The sequence below is a fragment of the Halyomorpha halys genome, unplaced genomic scaffold (genome assembly GCF_000696795.3).
Source record: "Halyomorpha halys isolate HHAL.00 unplaced genomic scaffold, Hhal_1.1 Scaffold309.1, whole genome shotgun sequence".
Lineage (NCBI taxonomy): Eukaryota > Metazoa > Arthropoda > Insecta > Hemiptera > Pentatomidae > Halyomorpha > Halyomorpha halys.
This window is the reverse complement of record NW_027115271.1, coordinates 58,276-86,012: the sequence shown is the minus strand read 5'-3', so window position 1 is coordinate 86,012 and position 27,737 is coordinate 58,276. Positions and strand designations below refer to the sequence as shown.

Below are 27,737 nucleotides of genomic sequence, written 5' to 3'. Positions count from 1 at the left end.
AAGTTTATGCATACACACTTATTAAAATCAATTTTAGTTTTAAAGATAATTAAGCAAAGGACCGAGTATTTTCTATTCCGGGCAATTTTAATACAAATATAAATATTTTATTTTTTTTAATGAAATATGATTTCAGAAAACAGAGGGCGTCTATCGATTTGCTATTTAGCCGTGTCCTTAGTTTATTCACAAAATTCCCCGAAATAGAAAATACACTTGCAACCGAAGTGTTATTATATACTCATATTTATTATATATTCATACATTGAATGTTATTATGTATTCATACATTGAAAACCAATATTTTCTACTAAAAAACCGGTTTTTGAATTTCATAATTTTCCCCAAAAAACCGGTTTTATAAACCGACAAACCCTACTCACGATCCATTTACAGTATTATTCATATACAGAGGACTTACAAATCTACCTTTTCTCTCGATTCTCATTATGCCCCCTATGCCATTCTCGAACTACAAGAATACATGAATAGAATTAGAACTTCGATAACCTACAATTACTTACGTTAAGTGTTGAAAAGACTAAAACTATCGTAATCGGATCTTCTCCTCTCCTTAAATCTATCCCAGGACCCCCAAACTTATTCTAAATAATACTCCTATCTCATTCCACACATCAGTCAAAAATCTTGGAGTTATTTTTGATCAGACTCTATCCTGTAGGCCAGACATTGGCCAAATGTCGAAACATAGAAACCCTGAATCAATTCAATAGAATCCGTTATCTCCGTCAAAACCCGTCAACTCTTAGTTTTTTCTCTTGTTTTCTCCTATTTTTACTATAGTTGCCTTGTGGACTTTATAGTAAACTGGATGCTAAACATAAACTTCTTATGAATTGTTCATTACGATTTGTTGTCGAGATCACCAGAGATACGTATACACCCAGTATTAAGTCGAACTAAAGTGACTCTTCCATTCTTCCGCTTCCAGGATTTCCTAGCTTCCTTTCAATTCTATTAGTACTCACAGCCCCTCCTATATCCTACAAAATCTGAATTTCAAACCGTTGATCTGACATCTACCCTCCACCTCACCGAACTACTGCGTTCTCCCAAAGAATGCGAACTCCATTCCTTCTTACATACGTCATGTACCAACCCTTCCCTTGTTTAAAACCCTTCTAATTTAATTAATTTTTACTTCATCAATCTAATCCGATATTATAATGATACAGTTGTAACTACCTTTTTGTTTTGTTTTTTTATGAAGTTAGTCAGTTAGTTTTTAATGTTTTTTTTTTTTAAACTCTTTATCTAAAATTATTTGTATACAATTTTAATATAAGTTATAATTAAGTGTGGTCACACTATTTTTGGTCAATATATATTGTAAAGTTAAAATTACCTTATAATTGTTCTAAATACATCGAATAATAAACAATTTTCTATTTTACTATATTAAAGTGGCTCTATCCATCTTTTCAATTCCAGGATTTCCTAGTTTCCCTTCAATTCTATTAGTACTCAGTCCCCCTCCTATATCCTACAAAACCTGGATTTAAAATTTGCAGTCAGTTCCGTACAACGAGGTCCCATTGATCTCACATCTACCCTCCATCTCACCAAACTGCTGGGTTTGAAAAAAATACTTTTTTCAGCTGCCTTTCACTGGAACTCCATTCTCTCTACTATACGTCATGTATCAAACCTTCCCTCGTTTAAAACCCTTCTGTTTTACCACCCTTTGCTTCTCCAAACTAAACAAATATTATAATAGTATCAATAATACGAAAATTGAACTTTAGGCATTTAATATTTGTAAATATTTTAACTGCCATTTTGGTATGTTTTTTATATATTTATTAGTTTTTTGTCGTACAATATTTATACATGCAAATATATTATATATGTAGACTCATACATACACACACCCTGAAATAATCAAAAGTATTTTAATTACGAAATTAAATAAGAGTGAGCCCTGGAGTGAAACTAGGGCATGACCCCTGTGGCTAGAGAGCATTAAAGGACTTGTCCTTCGTTGGACTCTGGTTTGGGTGCTTTAGCAAATTATAATTATAATAGCGAGAAATAAAATAAAAATTATAAATATTATTTATAATAATAATCTAATATAGTATAAAGATAATAAATAACGGTGTTTTGTAGTACCTTTATAAGGCATGTCGTTTGAATAAATAATTTACACAGAAAAAACTAGAAACAATAGTAAAAACTTTTAACAGTTCAATTCTTTCTACAGGAAAGTAAACTAAGAGTATACTGAGTGATTAGAGTATGTGGAATTGTTTGGGGTGATGTACTGACTGTTTGTGTGGGATGTGTTATCTCTATCTATGCCTATTTGATTAAATAAAAAAAATATTAATATGAATCCACCGAAACTGAAACATCCGCTTTTGCAAGTAAAATCTGGATTTTACATACAATAAAATAATAAAAATAATAATCATGGATCATTGACAGAAATAGTCATACACCTATACTAATATACTGTACTAACAGCTGAAGAATTTGTTTGAGCGCGATAATTGCAAGAATTGCATATTCCATTTAATAAAATATTTTATGTTAGATATACTGTTAAATGTTTTATGCTTAATAGTTCCTTGTTATAATCCATTGCAGTACAGCAATAATAATAAATTCTAGTGAGAAATTAGATTCTAAAACATTTTTTTTTCCTATTTCCCGTACCAGCTATGAAATAAAATGTTTTATAAAATTAAAAATATTTTATAATTCTGGCTTAGAGTCTGGATAGACATAGAATGTTGACTCACGGTTAAAGAAACAGAATAAATAGTTATCTGCACCAACTGGATTCGAAACACAATAATACGCCTTTAATTATTGAAAAACAAATGTACCACCAGAACTGCTCAATGATTATTTAAAATTTAAAGTCAAATTATTTATTTGGGACTGACTGACAAAACAAAACGAGATAGCATCTTTAATTCAGAGAAAAATAAAAATAATATTATATCAAAAAAACTTGAAAATACACAAACAAATAAATTATTGTGATAGTGGTTGATAAAATACTTTATTATATATTCTATTAGTATTAACTCCTATATATGCTTACTTATTGTTATATATGTTTCCAAGTTTGTTTTTTATTATTTTATTTTTATCTGAATTTAATATTTCAACCTAGCACAAATAGATTATTTAGTGTATTTTTGCTAACTGCACCCTCTTACATCTTCTCATCAATAATAATATTTTTAATTTAAGTGTATATAGAATTATGATTAATATAATAAGAGGGTTGAAGTATTGGATCATGTACAGATATTTTTTTCATTACAAAAATATTTAATCTGTTTATAAAGGTAAATATTTATTAAAAGTTAAACTAAAACAGATAAAAATGAAATATTCGCTGCACTATTATTTATATATATAAATAGATTATATCATTATAGCAGGTGAAATACGTAATGCTATAAAAAGTAATTCGAGTTTACTAAGTATATTAAAAAAAAAATGTTCATTTGTGGATAAAAAAAAAGTGAGTTTAAGCCCACTATAAGTGAAAAAGGGAGATTTAAAACAGCTTAAATAAAATAAATTGATGCAAGCAGAGCTGTGTGGGTTTATCTAGCGCCCCCCTCCACCCACCAACTTATAAAATGTTTTACTGCCCTTCTGGCGGGAAACTGCTGAGCCCGCGCCCTCTAATGAAAAACATTTGGCGGGAAAATCGGTTCCAGTTTTTTTTTCTTTCTTTTTTTATAAAAACCATTTCTGAAAAAGTCAACTCGTTCACGATTTTGACCGACTTAGGCCTTTTACATCTGTCTGTTCAAGCGATTTATTTAGCCAAAGGCGAATTCGACACATTTCTTGGTTTATATAGATAACTTTTTTTCTCGACTGTTGTGAATTCAAATTTTTTTTATGTGTCTTGAGGATCAGTCAATGACACAACTATATTTAGGAGTGACGTTTCGCAACACAATTATTTACATAGTCATGCCCTACAATGAAAAAAAGTTTTTTTTTTTACCAAACTTTTTCTTCAACTTCATGCACACAGCACAATTTATTATTAATAACTACAATAATTAAAATATTACTTACGTTGTCTATTACAGTTTGTTATACATTGCTGTAGTAAAACTAACTAGAGATTTGTGCCAGGGTTGAAATAATGGATTTGTTATGATTTTTCCAAAAGTAACCGTTCTTGTTTTGTCGAACTTCTCTCCACACAGATTTTAGACATACAGGACATAAATTCAAATTTGATACACCAAATACACATCGAGAAAAAAATAACTTTAAGTGAAATTTAAAAGAAATACTGGAAGATTATTGATTGACCGTGTGTAAAGATGAAAGGAATATGGTCCGGGTGCGGTAAAAAAAACTCAGATAGTCGAATTAAACTATTTTACTATTTATTGGCTCATTAAAATAGTATAATTCTACTATTTGAGTTTTTTTGACCGCACCCGGACCATATTCCTTTCACATTTTAAAGAAATAATTACTACAGACAAATATAAGAATCGGGCTACCAACGAAAAATCGAATGTACAATATTTAAAATGTTGCTCTAACCCAGTAAACACATAAGACATAATTTTTTTTTTAATTGATAGATTTATTTATTGATAAATATAACAATCTGCCACACGGTTGTGGGCAATAGGTAATAGTGATGAATGACCTCATACATACTAAAATAAAAAAACTCTGAAAATATAGACAAACAAAAGAATAAACAAGATGAACATAATCAAACTATCTGTATGAAAAATAAATAAATAAAATAACATAATGATAAAGTAATATACACAATATTTACACAATCGACCTGAGGATCCCTAAGCCCACTCTATCCCCCACGTGTGAGGGGTAAAGCAGAGCTCAAAAGATCCCAGCGAATCCCTCTCGTCGCATCACTGGTAAAAGACATAATTAACAACACTAAATATAAATAGACAAAATACAAAACAAAAATATCTTACGGACTCTCAGCTTGAAAGAACGGTACGTGTTGGAAAAACCAAAACAAATTCTACCTCAATTTCAACCTAATAAGTTCTGATACAAACCCCTAGTTAGTTGTATCAGAGGAATTAAAGATTATTATTAATATTTTGGGAATAAAAAAGTTCATGTTTAAATTATGAATTATTTACGATTTATAAATAACTCCTTAAAAATGTAGGATTTATTAGACGTTTTATATAGCATACTAATACATTATGTTAATAAATAACATTTATTTATTCGTATATGACATGAATATTTTTTAATTCTAAGTTACATATTAAAATATTTGAATATTATAAAAATTTTTGATATACATAAATAGTTGACCGTATTATTTCAAAGTGAAAAGAAGATGGTCAGAGTAGCGGTCAATAGAGAACAACAATAGTTAACAACTATTTATTTGTCGACGCTTTGCCCCACTTAGTAGTCCTGTTCAAGTTATTGGCTTTCTTGACTTTTTAAATATAAATTTATTAATTAATTCTTTTTAATATTAAATGTATTAATTAATTAATCAATATTAAAAAGTCTCGAAAGCTATCAATTTGAACAGCACTGATAAAATTGTACAAAGTGGGGCGAAACGTCCCCAAATAAATAGTGGTTAACTATTTTTGTTCTCTATCCATCACAACCCTCTTCTTCGTAAAAGACTAATTTTTTTAAGATACCGTAACAATGCTTTCTAGATAAAACCATCACCCATTGCCATGTAGTTGTAATTAGCCATATATAACAGGATGTATAAAAACTTGTAAAACGCGTTATGTTATGTAAAGAAAATGAGTTAAGCTTTTAAAGACTTATAAACTAATTAACAATTATTCTTTATATATAAAGGTACGGAAAAATGATAATTAAAAAATACTTATATTAGTTTTATTTTTTTTTAGTTACACAGTTCTATTCTTCTCCGACTTTTTCATTTCCAAAAATTAGGCAGACATTTTTTTTTTTTTATTAACGTTGAAAAACATAATAAAAGAATGGTAATTACTTTCGTCAAATTAATTTAATTTAATATAATTCTTACTAAATATAGAAATATTAATTCATTTATTAACGAAAACCAGGCTAATTCAAACTTTAATTTCTCAATCGAGAAGGCAGTCGTTATTTAGAGATAATTTTCTACAGAACAGATGAGCTTTTCCAGAGAGGTTCTAAAGATGCCTTATCAAGAGACAAGAGGCAGGGAGGCGGAGGGTAACGAGATAGTAAAAAATAAAATAATATAAGCACGTTTAAGGGAGAGAGTAAAAAAGAGTTGGTCGAGGGACCTTGGACCTTATCTTGCAATTTGGGCAATATTAGAGCTGCACTCTTGTAATCTTGGATTAGTTAGCTCTATCCCCTCCCATCTTTATTAAACGGGGACTTGCAAACGAGTTTATCCTAATTTTGGCCGGATTAAGTTTAAGAAGCAGCTACCGGCTAGATGAACCTATTCCCGGGATAGCAATGAATAAATACAGAGGCAATCTTTGTTTATGGTATTAGTAGTCAGGAAATTAAAATTTTCATTACTTTATTTTATATTAAAAAGTTAAAGATAAAACCTTGTGTATTGGTAAACCGAATTTAATAAAAATCATCAGAACGTTTCCAATTAAAGTTAGAAGAAAAATTGAAATTTTTCATTATTTTGCAATGGAGTTTGCAGTCAGTCGATTTAATCGAAAAAGTTTTTTTAAACTCATTTAACACAATTGACAATATGTTTACATCGAGGATGAATACTAATCGATTGGTATATTATTACCCCACTACGCCATTATATGAGCAAAGTAATAAAATAATTTAAATAGACTGATTTTTTTTTCCATACTAACAGATATAAATTTATTTATTTGTATTCTCATTATTTTCACCATGGTTAGGGGTCGAATTTTTTTCATTTTACGGGACCACCACTCAATGAAAAAAGACAACGACAACCCAGGTTGAACTCGAACCGGCACCGCCAATAGATCTCAGGATGGTAAGACTGCCCAACCACTGAACTACTGACGGCCCGTATCGATTGATCTTTTAAAGTGCAATAAAATATTTTTTTTATGGATGAATAAAATTGTAAAATAAAATATTTGTTTTTCGCACCTAAAGAAACCCTTAAATGCTAAATTCCATAGGAATAAAAAAAAAAAATATATATATATATATAAATAAAATTAAACGCTTGAGAATGTTTTCTTTATTTGAAACCACTTCGCCTATAAGTCAAACAGAAGATAACTATATGGCTTGGAAGAGTGGTAATTAAGCTTTCTAACAGTTGTAGGTAAGTTGGATTTGGATTAACAGAGTGAGAAAGTATGAATTTATTTCGTTAGTGACAGAGTATGAAAAATAAATCTACCGCTATCTACAGCGGATGAAGGGTATGGTGCAGTACTTTGTAGAAGAAGGGTTTATGAGTTTATGAGGTTGGGTGGACTTTGAAGGGCTCTCCGACCAACAGGGTTGACTCACAATAGGAACCAAATAAAAAATTATCTGTAACAGTCGTATTCAAACCTGGATCCGTAGAGTAGCACAATGATTTACCACTATCACCCCACTCCCCATAGTTATGGAGTAAAAGATTGAAAACAACAACAATAATATATGGTCAACATAAATAATAAAGAGATAATTGTTTTGTTCTTGTTAAGTTACGTTCACCATATATTATTATTGTTCTTTTCAATTTTTTATTTTATTTTTTTCTATTCAGTTCTTTTGTTAAACTAACTCTTAGTTTGCCTCTTTATCTAATGTTATGGTTACATATATTTTCTCTCTCTTAATTTTATTTTTTCTTTCCATAATTTTAATTTTTAAATCATTATTATTATTATTAAACTAAAATATTCATATTTCTTTGTGTTATATAACTTCAAATTTTTATTTTATTTTCTTAGTTATGTTATTTTACCTACTTATTAAACTACCTATATATATAAATTGTATTTTCCACTTCTTTCATCACATTAATTCTATTCTGTACAATTATTTACTTTATGTCATTCTGTTTATATTTTCTGTAATAATTGGTTGTTATCTTGTTCTGTTCTTAGGCCTATGAAGGCTAGAAATTCTGGCCGAAATGTTTGCACGATTAAATAAGTTATTTCAACTTATGTGTGTTATATTTTGACCGCACCCCCAAACATCTTTCCCTAGTAGAATGAAAAATATATATAAAAATACAGTAAACACTGTAAGACGCGAAATAGGGAGAATAAGAATAAGAGAAAATTCAAGGGTCTTATTTTATTCATTACTAATTTTCTTCTTGATCTTTATTCTATTCCTATTTCCCTTATTCTCCGTCTTTTAGTGTCTACTTTATTTTTTCATTCTTCCGTTTTCATCGTATTTTCAATACCTTTTTATAATTCTTGTTCTTTTATACTTTTATCTGGACATCTTTTTTTATTTTCTTTAATTTATGTTGCTCATTTTTATATAAATTTTCACATATTTTAAATTACACATAACCATACCTTAGTTTACTTTTATTTTATGTTATCCATTCTTTTACATTGTTTTATTATTTTTGTATCTTTTTTAGCCCTGATGAAGCCCTGCAAAGTGGGGCAAAACGTTGACTCACAATAAATAGCTTAACTAAAATTTGTTTTTTATTACTTTTTTTTTCTTTACCGCACTCAGACTTTCTTCCTTTTATAAACAAGAATTGTAAGGAATTTTATGATGAATATTAAAATTTATTAACATAGAAATAAGAAATGAGGTGGAGATCTCTCTCCATTTCTCATGGATATGTTTTCTCATACATATTATCAAACAATACTATTGATTAATCAAGAAAGATTCTATCTCTTTTCATATTATATCTGTTTTATTTTTACATCGCTCTGTACTCTTAGACCAGCTTTATCTAATTTTTATCTTTTTATTTAATTCTACTGATGACTTGTATTGTAAGTTGAAACGTTGTGAATTAATAAATAGTTGAGAAGTATGTTTGTAATTCTTGAACGCGCCTGAATCACCTCCATCTAAATTACATACAGTCAATCATCCATTATAATATAAAGCAATATATATTTTCTGATATTCGTGTTTGATTTAGAAATAATAAATAATGATAATTATTACAAAAAAATAATATATATACTATAGTTATAGTTCTACACTGACCATCTGAGGTCAACGAATTGCGCATTTCCAGGAATCACAGTGTGACCTGGTAACCGATGCGACCTCTGACCTTGTACTAAGTTGGTAACAACGCTCAGCGTGACGTTCGGGCGCCAAAATCACGCTTAAACTACATATAATGCACACGAAATCTACAATTATCATATTCTTAACTTAAACCAAAACTTTATATAGGCGAGACTGCCGAAACGTCAACATGGTAACGCGCATCTCTATCACCAACAATAAGGGCAACCACTGACCTACCCTCCTAAGTCTGGTCTTTGACAACAGATCGATTCGACTGAACCTGATTTTAAAGTCTACCGGTATAGTTTCTCTGTTTTATTTTAAATGTATTTTTCTCTATTCTCCACCAGCGTTTAATTATTTAACCACAACCACATTCATTATTTAATAAAGTGCAAATTTTCTAAAATATGTTTCCTACTAGAGGTATTGGCGTTCAATAGTTCCCGAGATATAGCTTTTTATAAAGAAAATTTTTATAAAAAATGTACTCAAAAATCAGTAGTTAGTGAATATTTGTGGACAATTATGAAAACTACTACTTCTGTGAAGATTAACGTCATAAACTGCTGTAAAACACATTAAACTACCTTTCATTTGAGTACTAATAGACATCTGAACGTCTTACGGATCTTGAGATGAAGATTTACCATAATAAATTCGTCGAATACTTATTTTTTCAGTATGTATTTTATATATTTTTTTAAATAGTGTCGATCATTTTGATTAACCGGCCTAGTGAGAGGTGTAAAAACAACAACTTGTTGTTTTGTAGAATTCTACTATTTGAGTTTTTTTGACCGCACCCGGACCATATTCCTTTCATCTTTACACACGGTCAATCAATAATCTTACAGTATGTCACAAAACACACGGGACCCTCAAGATACAAACACTAGTAATATGTGTTTGTATCTTTTTTTAGCCCTGACGAAGCCCTGCAACGTGGGGCGAAACGTTGGCTCAATAAAATAGTATAATTCTACTATTTGAGTTTTTTTGACCGCACCCGGACCATATTCCTTTCAACAACTTGTTACGTGAATGTGGGGAATTAAATACGCTGGCTAGATCTGTGTAGACAAGAGGTGTTACGGTTGTCATGGGAAAAAAAAAACACGAGCGATATGTTCTGACAGGTGGGTTTTGGTTTTTGTGAAGGCAACAGTTTTGATTTTGGAACACGTAAGTTCAGACAAGTGGGTTTTGGTTTTGTGAAGGTGACAGTTTGATTTTTGAACACGTTACGATTGTTAAATGTGAAGTGGTAATAGTTTAAAGGCTCTCTGTCTTTACTGTTTGAACCGGAATATCACCGTATGAGAAATGTTGTCATATATGTTTTTTTTTTTTTCAAAATTATGTTGTTTTACTTCAACAGACGGTCGTTAACATTAGAAGTGGAGATATAGTGGAGTGCGTAGCAACGAATCTTCAGCACGTCTTGGATAGGAAAGTTGCGGCATTACATCATTAGAGATTACATCTCTATAATTCTGGAGTGGTGAGACGGTGACCGGAAAGGAAATATCGGACTACCTTATGTTCGGCCAGGAGTGCACCCAAGGACTACGTGGGGTTTGAACTAAATTTTATTTTATATTCACTTTTATACTCTTTTGGATAATGATGTAAATATAGTTATTAAGGTTAACCATTTAAGTTAAGGTTAAGTCAACCTATAAGTTTTAATTGTTTTATTAATTGATAAGAATTTTTTTTTCCTTTTTCATTCTCTCTATGTATATTTCTTCTTATTATTAAACTTTTGTACATATAGTTCTGCTGTTTTTTCTCTGCTTTCAACTTGTTAATTTACTTATGTTGCTTTTGTTGTTGTTCACGGAATATTAAGATAATTGAACAGGTGGGTAGGTAACACCCCAAGGTTTTCTGTTATCTACATGTAAAGGTATTCGCCAGTGGTCATATTCAACAATTGTTTATATAGTGGTATATTTTAGCTATATTGTGGGCATAATGGTTCGGGGTTTCGTTATGTCCAAGAAAAAATAACGTGACGCCTAAAGAGTAATTCTTTATTGTTTTATCTTTTTTTTCCTTTTGAGATTATATTTATTATTTTCCTTTAACTCACCCCCTTCTCTGCTGAGCGTGGGCAACTATAAACGATAAACATATAACTAAGGATAAGTCAATATTTGCGGTTATAAACTATGTAATTTGAATTTCTTATGACTTTTCTTTTCGAGCAAGATTGTTCACCCACAGACACGTAGAACATTTTGCAAACTTCATTATTTGGACTCAAGGATCTCAAAACATTTGTTTCATTCGAAAACTTGAATTCGAAATTTTGTACGATCTCAATACTTTCCCTTACTTTATATACTACATATAGGTAAGTGAAAGTAAAAAAAAGTCTTGCAGTACGGCGTAGTGTAACCTTTTAAAGTACTCTGATCAACTCATCTTTCGTTCCTAATATTTTACATAATATCTTATTTTTAATAATAAAAAATTCTAGTTATTTCACCCCAATTTTTTATTACTTTAATGAAAACTATGTATAATTTCTGGTCAAAGCTGATGAGTCTGCCAAGTATAGTATGGAAAAATTAAAAAATATCAGCTGTTTCAAAACGTTAAAAAAAAAAAATTATTCCAAGCTTCACATCTTAGAAACTACCTACAACATTAGAAAACATAATAGAATATCATTGAAAATATAGTAAATTTACTCAAATATGAACACTAACAGAGCTGCATACGTTCAATGGTTTCTGGGATACAATTTTTTAAAAAATTACATTTAATGAAATATTTCATTAGTTTTCATAATATTTGATAAATTAAAGTGATTTCTTGTTGTTAAAATAAAATATCATATGCAAAATGAAATTCAAATGCAAATAACATAAAAATTACTACCCTCACAGAAAGAATTCCCATAATAAATTCTGCACAGAATTTTATAAACTGTAGAAATTTAGTTTTTAATAATCAAAATTGTTTCCCAAACACATAGAAAACTATAATTTGTCAATTAATACGAGAAGAAGATGCGGTTGGGAGGTGCGGTCAAAATATAATACAAATAAGTCGAAATAACTTATTTAATCGTGCCAACGTTTCGGCCAGAATTTCTAGCCTTCATCAGGGCTAAGATAAGAACAAGATAATAACTAATAAATACAGAAAAAAAAATATAAACAGAATGACATAAAGTAAATAATTGTACTAAATGGAATTAATAAAATTAAAGTGATGAAAGAAGTGGAATATATATAGGTAATATAGAATAAGTATGAAAAAATAACATAATTAAGGAAATAAAATAATAATTTGAAGTTATATAATGCAAAGAAATATGATTATTTTAGTTTATTAATAATTTAAAATTAAAATTATGGAAAGAAAATATAAAATTGAGAGAAAAAAAAAATATGAAACAAATGAAATGTGTAACCATAATATTGGATATGAAGAAAAATATGAAGCTATATGTGAAAAAAAAATGTTTTTTTTTTAATTATATTATTTCACCTACTTATACATTTTATTTTCCATTTCTTTCATCACTTTAATTTTATTAATTCCATGTTGTAAAATTATTTACTTTATGTCATTCTATTTAACTCTCATGATTATGATTTATCAATTTATTTTGGGAAATATCATAAAAACTACTACTCCTACAAAGATAAACGTTAAAAACTGCATTAAAGTAGATTCAACTAGCTTTAATTTGGGTGCTAACTGACATCTGTACGTCATATGGTTCCTGAGAAATATTTTTTTTCATAAATCAATGTTTTATACGAACAGCTAGAAATCATCATTTTGTTAATTTATTTTAGTAAATAACATGAAAACTAATATTCCTAAGATGAATAAGTCTAATGCTACTCTATAGTACAATAAACTAAGTTTGATTTGAGTGCTAATAGACATTTGTATGTCTCATGAAATGTTATTTTAAAAATAAAAAAAACTATATCTCGGGAAATGTAGAACGCAAAAAGTTTTACTAGGGCTCATATTTTTGACAATTTACTCTACTTTAAATTATGTTTGTAGGAAGATAGTCCGGATGGTTTTCAATAAAGGTTTCACAATAGTAAATGAAAACTATTTATTTTTAACTAACGTTTCGCCCCACTTTGATGGGCTAAATGAAAAAAAACAAGATACAAACATTATAGAATTGACAGAACATTAAAATAAAAAAACATTTCAAAACAACTGCTATGTTTATAAAGTCAGGTAGAAAATTTCCCCACTTCTACCGCCTACCCTTAGGAAGGGTAAGATTTCTTATAAATTAAAAATTAATAAGATATGTTATTTTAATGTTCTTTCAGTTCTACAATGTTTGTATCTTGTATTTTCTTTCAATTGCTATGTTTATAAAGTATATAAAAAAGAAATAACAATAATAATATAAGTATACAAGTAGGTGGATTAGAAACTTGTTACTAATAAATGCAACGTGTGATAAAACGTTTTTAATACAGATTTAGACTAATAAATTGTATAAGAATACTCGTTAGAAATAGTTAGAAATATTAATATGTAGGTGTAAAAGGTAGAACAGACAGATGAATTAAGTATAGCATAGGTGAGGTAAGTAATATGTAAAAGGGAGATATTAAGAAAATTAATAAAAATAACAAACGAACAAATGCCAGATTAAAAAAGAGACGACGACTAAGTTAAACAGAAAGTCAGGTAGACAATTTCCCCACTTCTGCCGCCTACCCTTAGGAAGGGTAAGATTTCTTATAAATTAAAAATTAATAAGATATGTTATTCTAATGTTCTTTCAGTTCTATAATGTTTGTATCTTGCATTTTCTTTCAATTGCTATGTTTATAAAGTATATAAAAAAGAAATAACAATAATAATATAAGTATACAACAAGTAAGTGGACTAGAAACTTGTTACTAATAAATGCAACGTGTGACAGAACGTTTTAAATACAGATTTAGACTAATAAATTGTATAAGAATACTCGTTAGAAATAGTTAGAAATATAAATATGTAGGTGTAAAAGGTAGAACAGACAGATGAATTAAGTATGGAATAGGTGAGGTAAGTAATATGTAGAAGGTAGATATTAAGAAAATTAATAAAAATAACAAATGGACAAATGGGGAAGATATCTGCCAGATTAAAACAGAGACGACAACTGAGGTAAAACAGAAAGTCAGGTAGAAAATTTCCCCACTTCTACCGCCTACCCTTAGGAAGGGTAAGGTTTCTTATAAATTAAAAATTAATAAGATATGTTATTTTAATGTTCTTTCAGTTCTACAATGTTTGTATCTTGTATTTTCTTTCAACCCAGTAAAGTGGGGCAAAACATTGGTTAACAATAATTAGTATACTTTTACTATTTTGATACCTTTATTAACCGTCACCCGAGCTATCCTACGATCTACTTCAAACGACCTTCTTCCAATTTAAATTATGTTTTATTAGGCTTTATAGTAATGTTGGTGGTTTTAAAGAAATAGAGCTCCAAATGGAAAATTAATATAGTTTTTTGTATTGAAACAGCCACAATTTTGTATAAACCCAAGCTATACTTGGCAGATTCATGAATTTTCACTTGTAATTATAATTAATTTTCATTAAAGTAATTAAAAAATTGAGGCGAAATAGCTTTTTTCCACCGAGCTCTTGCACTATTAGCTTTTAGTGGATCAGAAGATTTTATTGTAATATTTATTAATTTAAATAATACATTTATGAGCAATACAATACACTATATGAGTGACTTTAAAATATACAAGAAATACTTCAAATATTAATTTATGGTGTTTGCCTGATGGCAGTAATAGTTCACGTTTTAGCTGGTTGGTTGCCTCATGCCGGACCATAATCGTACAAACTAGGAGATAACGGTGTCGGTTTACTATCAAAACATTTTATACATTTATTTGAACTTGCTTATTATATAAAAGAAGGAACAAACTATTGAATATCCTATTTATTATGTATGTACTATACTTGGCAGATTCATCAATTTTCACTTGTAATTATACTTAATTTTCAATAAGGTAATTCAAAAATTGAGGTGAAATAGCTTTTTTCCACCGAGCTCTTGCACTATTATGTTGGATGCCACATTTCGCTCACGTAAAGAAGTGTGGTAGCATAATAGTTGGGTAAATTCTAAAGTTACTAAATTCTAAAGCTTTAGCTGGACAGAAAGCGCAAAGCGTGCGCTTTTAATTTCAAAATTAAAAAATAACGAGCATTCCCCGCCTTTAACCTCGACTTTGTTTTTCATCAATTTCGTTTTTCCTACTGAAATCTAAAATTATTTTTAAATATGATGGAATAAAAAGGGAAAATAAATTTAATATTGTAGATTTTCTTTATTTTTCGTTTTTAATAAAGGCGAGAGAAGAAAATTCTCATAAATAAAAAAGTGGAACTAGGGCAGGGAGCAACACTAATCCGTCACTATAATCACAGGCTCCCCACCCTCACCCTCCCTCATCGCCCCCTCCCTAATTACGGCGGGCTTACCAGGCAAAATATATTTAAATTTTAATTAGTCATTTATTATAGGATCGGTGGGGAACAGTCTAGGCAGTCTCCGGGCCCTTTTAAACTCTAAAAACAGCTATTAATATGCCATAGATGATTTAAGTCGCTTATTGCTATCTATTAAGAGATATTATTAGCTTTTAGTTTGAAAGGTTCTCTAGAAATTAACCTAGAGTTCAATTGAAAGTTAAAATGTAAATGTTGCTCATAGTGATCAAAAATGAAGATATTTCAACTCCCATTTTTAACGGTTAAACAAGGAGGTGATTTTTTCATGATCAAGCTCAACAACTATAATTTTCCCCAATTAAGGGTATATACTTTAAGAGGCTGGGTGAACCTCAGGAGGTCCATAAACCACAGAGTTGACTACAGTGATACAGAGGCTACAGTGCAAGAGAAAAATAGTTTCAAAAGGAAAAGGTAGTTCCAAAGGTATAGAACTCCAAATGGATTTTTTTTTTTTTTAACTTTTTGAATCAACTTCCATTTTGTATTTCTCTAGATATACTTGGCTGACTCATCAATATTTACTATTAACTATACCTAGTTATAAAAGTTTTTTTAATAACTATTTTATATTTAAATACAAAATTAAAAAAGTAAAAAAAACAAAACAATATTTTTCCATTCGGAGTTCCATATCTTTAAAACTACTTGCAACACTAGTAGATAACTAAATAGGTCATATTTAAAGTAGAGTAAATTTGCTAGAATATGAGCCCCTGCAGAATGTTCAATAGTTCCAAAGAAACAGTTTTTTGGAAATCATATTTTATGGAAAATGTGCTAAAAAATTAGTAGTTAGTGAATTTATTGTGGAAAATCTTTATCCCAGGAACAATGATACGTACAGATATCTGTCAGCTCTCAAATTAAAGCTAGTTTAATGTTTTACTCAGTAATTTACATCACTTATCTTCGTAGGAGTAGTTGTTTTCATTATTTTTGCTAAAATAAATTGATTTTGAGTCGTTCGGACGAAATTTCATATGCATATATGCATATTCAACATAAAATCTACTACCCCTACAAAGATAAACTTTATGTACTACATTATGGTTCATTCAACTAGCTGTAATTTTAGTAATGACAGACATCTATTGTGGCTACCTTTAACGATATGGAGCTTCAAATGAATTTTTTTTTTAACGTTTTGAATCAGGCACTATTTTTTACTTACCCTTAATTATACTTGGCAGAACTATACCAAAAATTTTTAGAACTTCAAACAAACCGTACAATATAAAAATTAAAAGTACCCTATAGTCAATTAAAATCTATATTATATTTTATTGAAGATTATATTTTTTGGCACTGTTTCAAAAGTCATCAGAGATAGGTGAGGATTTTCAAGAGTATAAGGAGGGTATCTAACTCACATTTTTTATTACTTTTATTAAAACTAGGTATTAGTAATATTGATTAATATTATTACTATTGGTTAATAGTAAATATTGATGAGTCAGCCAAATATACCTATGGGAATACAAAATAGTAGCTGATTCAAAAAGTTGAAAAAATATATTTCTTCATTCGAAGTTCTATTTCTTTGAAACTACCTGCAACACTAGGATACTAAATAGAACATCATTAAAACTAGAGTAAATTGGCTTAAGAGTTACCCCTAGCAGAACTCTTTACGTTTAATGGATCGCAAAATACAGTTTTAAAAAGCAACATTTCATGAAATATCAGTAGTTAGCGAATTGTTTGTGGGAAATCATGAAAACAACTACTTCTACGAAGATTCATAAAATAGTTTATATAACATTAGACTATGTAGCGCTAAAGTGTTAATTGACATCTGTACGCTATAGTAGCAGTACTTCTACCTTCCCGACTATAAAACAATCACCGCATTCTCTAAGCTCCAACCCATATTAAATGTATGATATAGAATATATTTATAATCTATAAATATATTATATAGTTGGTTTAGTACAGAGAACAGGTATCCAATAATGTGTTTTAATAGCCTAAGAAGTACGGAAGAAGTTGTCATTGATTTAAAAAAAAACAAACAGCTATTTTATATATAATTATTATTTATTCTGTTAAATAAGATCATTCCTGAAGATTCGAGAGCCTTCTTGGGACACATCCTCTCTTTCAAGAGAATATATAACTTTATCTCAAGAACCATCAATCATACAGTACATATCTGGTATGATACTACTTATCTGGTGAGGGAAACAAGTCCGGCAAGTGGGCCTAGTGGTTCTTTTTGCCAACCCCTGGCGGCTACCTGAGTTGTCGCCGGGTACTAACCAAGGTTGAAGTGTCAAGATTCATCTCTCGCAACCACCGAAAAATAAATATTAACTGCCCCAGATGGGAATTGAACCCACAACGTTCCTAACCGAGCGCTTTGGGGCCTAAGCCACAACCCACACGGGTCACGTCCCTAGTACAGATATCTAATAACACTCTAATTAAAGTTTAATTTGTTACAAAGTATTTTATGATACTTATCTTCGTTGGAGTAGTAATTTTCATGTTATTTGCCTAAATAAAAATGTTTTCCAAAGCCTCCAAGCCACTTGAATATCCATCTTCCTGCCATCCTGTTTCACTCCTGCCCATTATGGACAAAACTCTTATTAAAACGCCTCTATACAATCCTTGACTCATATCATGTTATTCCTGACCACCAGGTTGGATTTAGAACATGTCATTCTACCATACAACAGAGTCATCAAGTGGTTGATGTGATATTTTCCAAATTGGAGCGCGGTATGTACTGCATGGGAGTCTTCCTCGATGTTGAACAAGCTTTTGATCGAGTCTGGCATCCAGGTCTACTGTATGAACCTCGTCAATTCCTGCCCCCTACTCATTTCCTTATAATCCGCTCATACCTCACTGATAGAACCTTTAAAGTAAATCATAACCTAGCCTACTCATCTCACTTTTCTCAGTCTTCCGGTGTTACTTAAGGTAGTATCTTAGATCCCTTCCTTTATACGGTTTATACAGCAGACATCCCAACCCACCCTAACTAAAGTCCTAACAACATACGCTACTAAAGTCCTAACAACATACGCTGATGACACATGTATACTGTCTGTAAACAACGATCCAACTAATGCATCACAAACACTACAGACACACATAACATCTATTGAAGAATGGTGTCAAAACTGGAGAATCAAAATAAATCCTGACAAATCCCATCAGATCACCTTTACTCTACTCTCCTGTCCTACAGTATCCTTTCTAAACACTCCACTAACGCCTGTTGAACAGATTCGATACTTAGGACAAGATTGGATCTTGACAAGAGACTTACTTGGAATCTACACACAAGAATGAAACGACAAGAAACTGTTCGTAGATTCCGATTGCTACAACACTTACTTGACAAACGCTCTAAGCTTCCCATTCACTACAAAAAAATAGTATACACTACGATAATCAGACCAACTTTGGCATATGGAATTGATCTCTGGGGCGTAACCAAACCATCAAATTCCTCCCGCATCCAATCCTTATTATTAATTGTTTTTTAACATTTTGAAACAGCCGGCATTTCGTGTCCCTCTAACTATTCTAGGCTGACTCATAAATTTTGACTAGTCATTATAGGTGGAAGTTTAAAAAAAAAAAATTAAAACAAGATATAACCGACTTCTTCTTCTACTGCACTATTGTACTAAGAGAATACCCTATTTTTATAAAGCTTAGTCGGAATAAAATGGAAGGTTTATTATTTTAAAATAGGATTAGATTCCAAAAAAACACTAACAAACAATAAAAGACGTGAATATCACGCAGGAATATTTATTCTTTTATTATTAAGTCATTTATTAGTAATACTATTACTAATAAAATTTAGAGGACCAGAAGTTCGATGCCTATGTACTATCATTACCTAGATATTTCCCACCATGTTACGATAACATCACGCCTATTTTTTTATCTTTTACATTTTCTGTATTACTGTTAACAAGATTAGAACTTTGTAAAATTTAGTAATAATTCCAGAACGAGACTCCGAGGTCTGGTAACTTTCAAAAGCTATCTCATTGTCAATCTTAAAACATTCTGCAGACAATTATAGGAACGGAACGGATCCGAGTCGAATGAGCGGGAATGGAATTTCCGCTCATTCAAATGACCTTTTTGTTTTTTCAAATTCAATTACCAAGTTAATTAAATTACCGAGCAGACGTTGTAGGCTGGAACTGATCGTAAGCAGTCTGTTAAACAAACTGGCGCTAACAATTTAACAAACTTCATTGATTCCCACGGCTCAAGTGTTCAAAGAAAAAGGGATCTTGAACAACACGAGTAAACGTCAGTCGTAAAGGAAATTCAAGTACTTGAGGAGTATAAGATAATTGATTGTGTATTAAATGATATAAATTTTATTATTTATTAAATATATTTATTAAAATTTATATACAGTCAGTAAATTTGATCTCAATTATAATAGAGTGATATTGGCGTGTAGAGAACAACCTTTGGCAGCACTCTAAATGACTTACCTGCTAAGGTATAAAAGGTCTCGTGGCCATCTTCTTTTCAGGGGCCTCGGATGATTGTTAGGAATGGAAGAGGATGCAAAGTTAGAACTAGTGGGTTTGGGTGGTTACAGAGTTTTAATGGGAGGAATGATATCAGGTTCGGAATAGATCGGTTACATATGAAACATTAAGGTCTTTATGTATGATTTCATTTGTGACAAAGTAAGGAGCATTGAGGATTTTGGATTGTAAGGATTGAATACGAGAGGAATTCGAAGGTTTAGTGGAGCCCTAAAGCTCAACTCCGTTTGTTCAGATTGGCCTTATTACATCCATGTAGATCAGTCTTTTGTTATGAATTGGAAGTTTAGACCGTTTGTCTAGTAAGTGCTGTAATACTCGAAATCGACATGCAGTTTCTTTTCTTTTCAGGCTTTGTCCTAGTGTGCACTTAGTGCAACATTATCAGATAATAAATTAAAATGTATATGCGATAATAATGATTAAAATTATATTTCTTATTTTGTTATCATTTTAGTTATATATTTGTACATATGGTGTGAATGATCTCTATCGTAAATGTTTCCATTTTCAGAAACATAGAAAAATGTAATATTACAAAAAAAAAAATTAATAATTATATGATTGCAATAATTTACTCATATAATTCAATATCTTCCAGTATAACTAACAATATTGAAATCTATTTACATCCATACTGATTGGCATTGATCCCCTTGTGGGCGTCCCCTACTGCTAAATAGGATGAGAGGATTTGAGGTTCCACTACAAACAGAGCGATCATTAGCCAGGAATCTACCGGTATTTCATAGGAATAAACAGAAAATGATATTGTTTAAATAAATAATAATGATTAGAATAGAACAGTTATTTCCCAAGTCAATTCTAGTTGGAATAATTTTGTAATAGTAAAATATGAGGATAGAAACTCACTCAATCGGACCGACTCTGCCAGGTTTGTTAAGCTACACTTAGATCTTGCTCTCTAATTACAATATAAAAATTTTTCTTCTAGAATTGATCTGCGTTACCTCTCACACTCTTACCACTTCACTAGATCACGAAATCAATTCACTCCCGTATACATATATTTTTCTCGAGTTTTTATCTTTAAAGAAAAGTGTTGAAAAAGTATACTGAGCTAAAAAAACGTCACTGCTCACTTTAAAGAAATTTAAATCTTCTCTCAGTGTTATTTTCTATTTTATATGTAATTTTATCACTTTTTTGAAATTGGATTTATTGTTTAAACAAAATAATTTGTATTCAAGCTAAGTCTAAAACACTCTATATTGTTACTATAAATTGCCAACGTTTCGGCCAATCTGGCCATCCTCATGTACAATCTTAAATATAAATTATACCTTAAATAAAAATTTTTTGCAGGCTATTTTGCTCAGGTCAATAAATTTAGTCAAATTATTGGATTTTGTTAATTTTCCATTCAATTTTAAAAGTTTAAGTTACATTCAACTTAACAATATTACTACTCACTTATTACATGTTAATTAAATTAAATCTGTTACAAAAAGTTTTAAAATTGTATGGAAAATTGAAAAATTGGTTAATTTGATTACTTACCTGGGCAGAATGGCCTGAAAAAAGTTCTTGATTTTTGGATGTGAGGCGTAAACTTATATTAAAGATTGTCCTTAAGGATTGGCCGAAACGTAGCACATACAAGGCAATGAAAAAGAATGTTGAAGGCTTAACTTGGAGGATATGCATTATTTTGTTTAAACAATAAAACCAGTCTCTAAGAAGTGATAAAATTATATATAAAAAAGAAAATGATGCTTTGAGAAGAACTAAAGTTTTTATGCAGAATCTTTAAATAACATGAAAACTAAAAGATCGTAAAGCAGAAGAGCTCAGTCAGTATTTTCTATCCTTTTAAAATTCTTTACGGAGAGGTTCTTCAACTAAAAAAAAAATTGATTTTGTGTGGCGTGTTGAAATGGAAGTAAGAGAGGGGGGTGATGATATCAATGATTATCAATACTCACAAAATGTTAATTTCTTGTTGTTCGTATAAAATGTTGGATTTTTGAAAAAATATATCTCTATATCCATAAGACGCACATATGTCTGCCAACACTCAAAATAAAGGAAATTTAACTTACTATAAAGTAGCTTATGACTCTTATCTTCGTAGGGGTAGTATGTAATTTGGGAAATAAAAATTTGTCCAACTATAAATCAATTTATTTTAGCAAACCATTTTCATGTAAACTATTACTCCTACGAAAATAAACACAATAAACTACTTTATAGCTCATTAAACTAGCTTTAATTTGAGTGCTAATAGACATCTGTACATCAAATAGTTTTTGAGATATAAAATTTTCAAAATAAATTAACTAACTACTGATGTTTTAGTACGTCCCATACAACATTTTTATGAAATGTTGCTTTTTAAAAAGCTATATCTCGAAAACTATCTAACGTAAATAACTCTAATAGGGCTCATATTTTAGCAAATTTACTCTTCTTTAAATTACGTTCTCTTACGTTTTCGTGTGTTGTTCCTACTTTTTAAGATATAGAGCTCCGAATGAATAAAACTGTTTTTTTATCGCTTTGAAACAGCCGCCATTTTTTATTCCCCCTACCTATACTTGGCAGACTCATCAATTTTGACTAGTAATTATACATAGTTTTCATTAAAGTAATCAAAAATTGGTGTGAGATAACTGCCTTTTTTCTCCTCTTGGGCTTTTGTACTATTACTTCAAGAACAGCCCACAAGCGATCATTGATAGGCTGGATATCAAGTTCTATTGAGACCAGACCATCATTACCGATCGCACCATTCCTCGTAATTAGCCTGATATTTTGCTGATCTCTACGAGAGGAAAATATGCAAATATCATAGAAATAGGCGTACTATTGGATGACAACCTTCACAAGATGGTAGCCGAAAAAATTCGGAAATATCAGCATCTAGAGAGGAATTAAGATAACTCTACAAGCCTGAGAAAGTCAAGGTGCATTACTAGATTATCTCAACCAATGGTCTGATCCCAGAGACGAGATGGAGAGCATTAAGGATCTGGCTTTGTCGTTAAATATCCTGGAACTAATGCAGAAAGCCGCGTTCCTCAGGACTGAGAGCATAGTCAGAGCATAGTCAAGAGTGAGGCTAAAAAAGTAAAAATTAACTTTTCTAGCCTCACTCTTGACCGGGGGTAGGTGCAACTTCCAGTGAAAAACCGAGAATAAGGAAAATGCCTAAATAATAATAAAAACCTAACAAACCCGATGGTGCCTATACCCTCAACGTACATCTATTCAGCAACGCTCCTCCAAACCTAATTCTACTAAATCAGTTTTAACATCTATGTTTCGGCCTACCCTTCGGACGTTTACCGGTCAATTCAGTGTCTATTAACATTTTAGGAATCCGTTCGTTACTAACCACTACAACCGTACACGCACATCTTGTACTCGCAATGCAATAACCTTAATTACAATTAACAGGTATAGTTCTCTTAATACAGCGTTGTGTGGTCTTCTAAATACTTCATTTAATTTATCCTTCTTTAGTCCGAATATTTCCCGTAATATTTTGAAAACCTGAAGGCGCTGTTTATCTCATTGTGTAAGAAGTCACGTCTAACATCCATAATGGATAACAGTTTTGTAAATTTGAAAAATAACAAGCATTTCCACCCTTCAACCTTGTTTTTATTACGCATCAATTTCGTTTTTCTAATTACCGTAGAACCTAAATACGTAAACCTACCAACCTGTTCCAACGTATTTCCTCCTATAGCTATATCCTACTGCTAACCATATATCCATACTCCCCTATTGCAGCCCAAAAATATTCCCATAGAAAGAAGATAGTTGACCGTATGAAGTAGATTGTAGGAGTATAGATGGCGGTCCATAAATGTACCAAAATTGTAATGGAGAACTATTTATTGTTTATCAACGTTTCGCCCCACTTTTCAGGGCTTCTTTAGGGCTAAATGAAAATACAAGATACAAACATTTTAGAATAAAAAAAACTTAAACAAAATAAAAACATTTCAAAAGAATTGTTAAGTTTATAAAGTATAAAAAAAAATTAATAATAATAATATAAGGAAATATACATGTAGGTGGGCTGGAAACAAGTTACTAATAAATATAACCAGGTGTGATCGAAGTTCTAAATATATATCTTGGCAAATAAATTGTAGGAGACTACTCGTTAAAATGAATTATAAGTATGGTAAAAAGGTAAAAAACAGATAGGTAAAGTAAGATATGGTATATTACTATACATCACACACTTACATATTACTTAACCTCACCTATACCATATTTACTTCATCTATCTGTTCTACTTTTTACATCTACATGTATATGTTCTTAAATTCTTATTATTATTGTTTTCTGTATACGTAAACATAACAATTGTTTTGAAATTTTTTTTATTTTAATGTTTTGTTAATTCTAAAATGTTTGTTTCTCGTTTTTTTCATTTAGCCTTGACGAAGCCCTGCAAGGTGGGGCGAAACGTTGATTTACAATAAATAGTTCTCTTTTACTATTTTGATACTTTTATTGACCGACACCCGGACTATTCTCCTACAATCTAAAAATATTTCTACTGAAATTATCTTAAGGAATTAAGGAAATGGCTGTTCTATTCTAATTATTATCATCATTATTTCGGAACTAATATTTCCTACCTTCAGCTATAAGCGAAAACGCACGATCATCATTAATAAAAGTTTAATACAATAATTCATTTTCAGATGTTTCATTACCCAAGACTGACAATTTTTTTTATTTGGTAAATATAATTGTTTCGTCGATGCTTAAAAATCACGAAAAAATGTTGTGAAAAAAAATATTTATAACTTTAAAGGTATTTCTCCAATACCAGCTCAACTCGCAAATAATATTTCGATTTTCTTACTTAATTTTTAAGGCATGGGGGGGGGGGAGGTTAAATTGTTAAAAATTGCAAACAATGAGAAAGAAATAATAAAATGCTAAGGCTTTGAAATTGCACTTCTCCAACTCCAGCTCAATTCATATCCAAATTTAGAGTGGCTTTGGATGTGTATAAGAAGATCCTTATATTAACCACTTTAAGTCATGAAAGAGAACACTGTAGTTAAGTTTATTTCAAAATCGCGCCTTTCTGGCGCTGCATTATTTATAAGAGCACATTAAAGAAGAATTTAGACTTAATAACACATAAGAAAGCAGCAGTAACCATAAACGTCAAACTATCTGAAAAAAATTAAGCTTTACCTTACTTTTCTTTGAAAAGTGAAGCCGAAAAGAGATAAGTTGACAACGCCTTTGGAGCTCAGATTTATGTTAAGGTTTATAGAAATGTCCCCCCTTTTAATTTACAAAGAAAAACAAGGTAAGTGATTGGCCCCTACTCTTCTGCCACGTCTCCGGTTTTCACCATATGGCCATGGGTGGAGGCAGACGGAAGCCGAGACGGGAGCCGCGGCTTCCCCCCCCCAGATTTTTGGGGCCCAAGAAAAAAAAAAGAAATAAAATAATGAACTTATTAGATAGATAATTCCTTTCTGTAAACATGGTATAATCAGGAAGATTAACATCTTCACGGGTCACAACCCCACCTTTGAAGGGATAAGATGAATATATGCCGATTCTTCGGTAAAAAGGTAAGATTCAATTATCTCTATTATTCCTTATATTCTTATCTCTAAAAATAATGGGGAGAAACATATGAAAAAGAATTTTTTTTTATATTTTATTCTTCCCAAACTTACAGTTTGACATTTTAATAATCTCAGAGTGTTTGTTGTGAATAAATCAAAGAAGGCGACAATATTTTATTAAGGTGGTTAATATTTTTAGCAGCAATCCCAGAATGCGGGTGCTCTCATAGCAAACCTCCTCATTGTGTGTATTGTATGTATTTATGTATGGGGTGCATATGTATACGTATGGGCTGAGACCTGCTGCCCTCTAGGCGAAATCCTGCCTACGCCCATGCATATGGCCCACCTTTTCGGTTTCAAATTTAGGAAATTCTACAGTTACTTATTGTGTAACGACAAGGGCGTATATAATCCAAATTTAACTCAGGTTAACCTGTTGGGCATTGCTAGTAAATAACAGAAATAAATATATGCAAAACCTAGGAGGAAGGAGTATAATGGAGAGGGTGTGCTGAGAGGAAAAGTGAAGCCGAAAAGAATGCCTTATGTGCTCGGAGAGGAGTAGGGGAAGACTATGAGCCAATCACTTGCTCATAGTCTTGGTTGAAACCAATCGGTTTCAGTTTAAATTACAATAGCGGACATTAAGCCTAAGCACCGTGGGCGTGGCCTTTTTGGATTCACATATGCTTCGAAGGATAGTAAGTAGGCTCATACCATCCTCTGACAACGTGTGGATGACTGAAAATATTTTGGGAACTTTGTCCATAGCTTATTTAACGTCAATGTTAATGTAAAAATTTTCAATTAAGGTGAACATAAATTAATTAATTAAAGCATCTTTGGTTCAAATGAACTTGAACATCAAAGTATGTTTAGTTGAATGATAAAGCAAATAACATCAGTGCGGAAGGTTATATACACAACATATCGATTTATATAACAGAACATCTTTTCAATCCGACCAAAACACGATTTTAGGTTAGTAAGAACATTATTTTTTTTTACTCTTTTCGAAATAGTTTGTGATACTCCACCTGTCCTTTTATTGTAAACGAAATTAAATCTCTCTTCGTGTATTACAGTAACGCTTGAGCGGCAACTTATGTAAAATACATAAAATTTATGCTAGCGATTTTCAAACTAACACAATAAAAACTTAAATTAATCAAGATATATTATTACTTCAAAAACTCACCAAATCAGGAGATCAAAAAGAAACTATCAATTTTTTTGAAGTTTTCATTTATAGACACTACACTGAAACTTTACATTTAGGCGATTGTTAATTTAATAAAACATATGCACAAAAATACTGTAAGACCGTAATTTTTTTAATTCCTCAAAAAAAATAGTCAAAAAGGTATTTTTATTTGCAATCGATATGGTAAATAAATATAAATAATATTACTTGTAAACCAAGGTTTACGTTTAAGTTTAATTCAGAAGTATTCATGTCAAATAGCTTTTGTTAATTATTACCAATGGTTAGTTAATTAATTCAATAGTTAAAATGATCAGAGATAATTAGCAGAAAATAGATTAAAATAGGAAAGGCCATAAATAAAAACAAGTCAATTTAAAAATTAATAGAATTAAAAAAACAATACATATCAACCAGCCATGTAAATCTGGTTATTATAAAGTTTTTTTTTCGGTGGGCTGTACAGACTGTAGATCTTTGGCCACTCAAACCATGCTTCTCCGCCCTTTTTTTCCCTTCTTCCTGGTCTTTTAGAGACATAAAAATAAAAGAAAACAACAAATAAACTTGAAAATATTCATAGTAATAAATAGAATAGATAGTAGTTGATTTTAATAGAAGACAGAATATAGTATTGTACAGTTATGAATTGTACAAAAGAAACAATAAAAAATATATTAAAAAACAGAGAGGGTTCAAATA

At 30.6% G+C, this 27,737-nt stretch overlaps 1 protein-coding gene across 2 annotated transcripts in view; it reads right to left on the bottom strand.

Annotated features, from left to right (window-relative positions):
• The window catches only part of LOC106681102 (uncharacterized), a 66,231-nt gene extending 39,046 nt beyond the window's left edge, over positions 1–27,185 (bottom strand). The window contains exon 1 of one of the 2 annotated variants that reach the window (XM_014421258.2): positions 27,030–27,185. The gene's annotated coding sequence lies outside the window, so the exon portion shown is untranslated. The remainder of the gene's footprint in view (positions 1–27,029) is intronic. The other variant, XM_014421259.2, reaches the window with a different exon arrangement.
• Between the last annotated feature and the right edge of the window lie 552 nt (positions 27,186–27,737).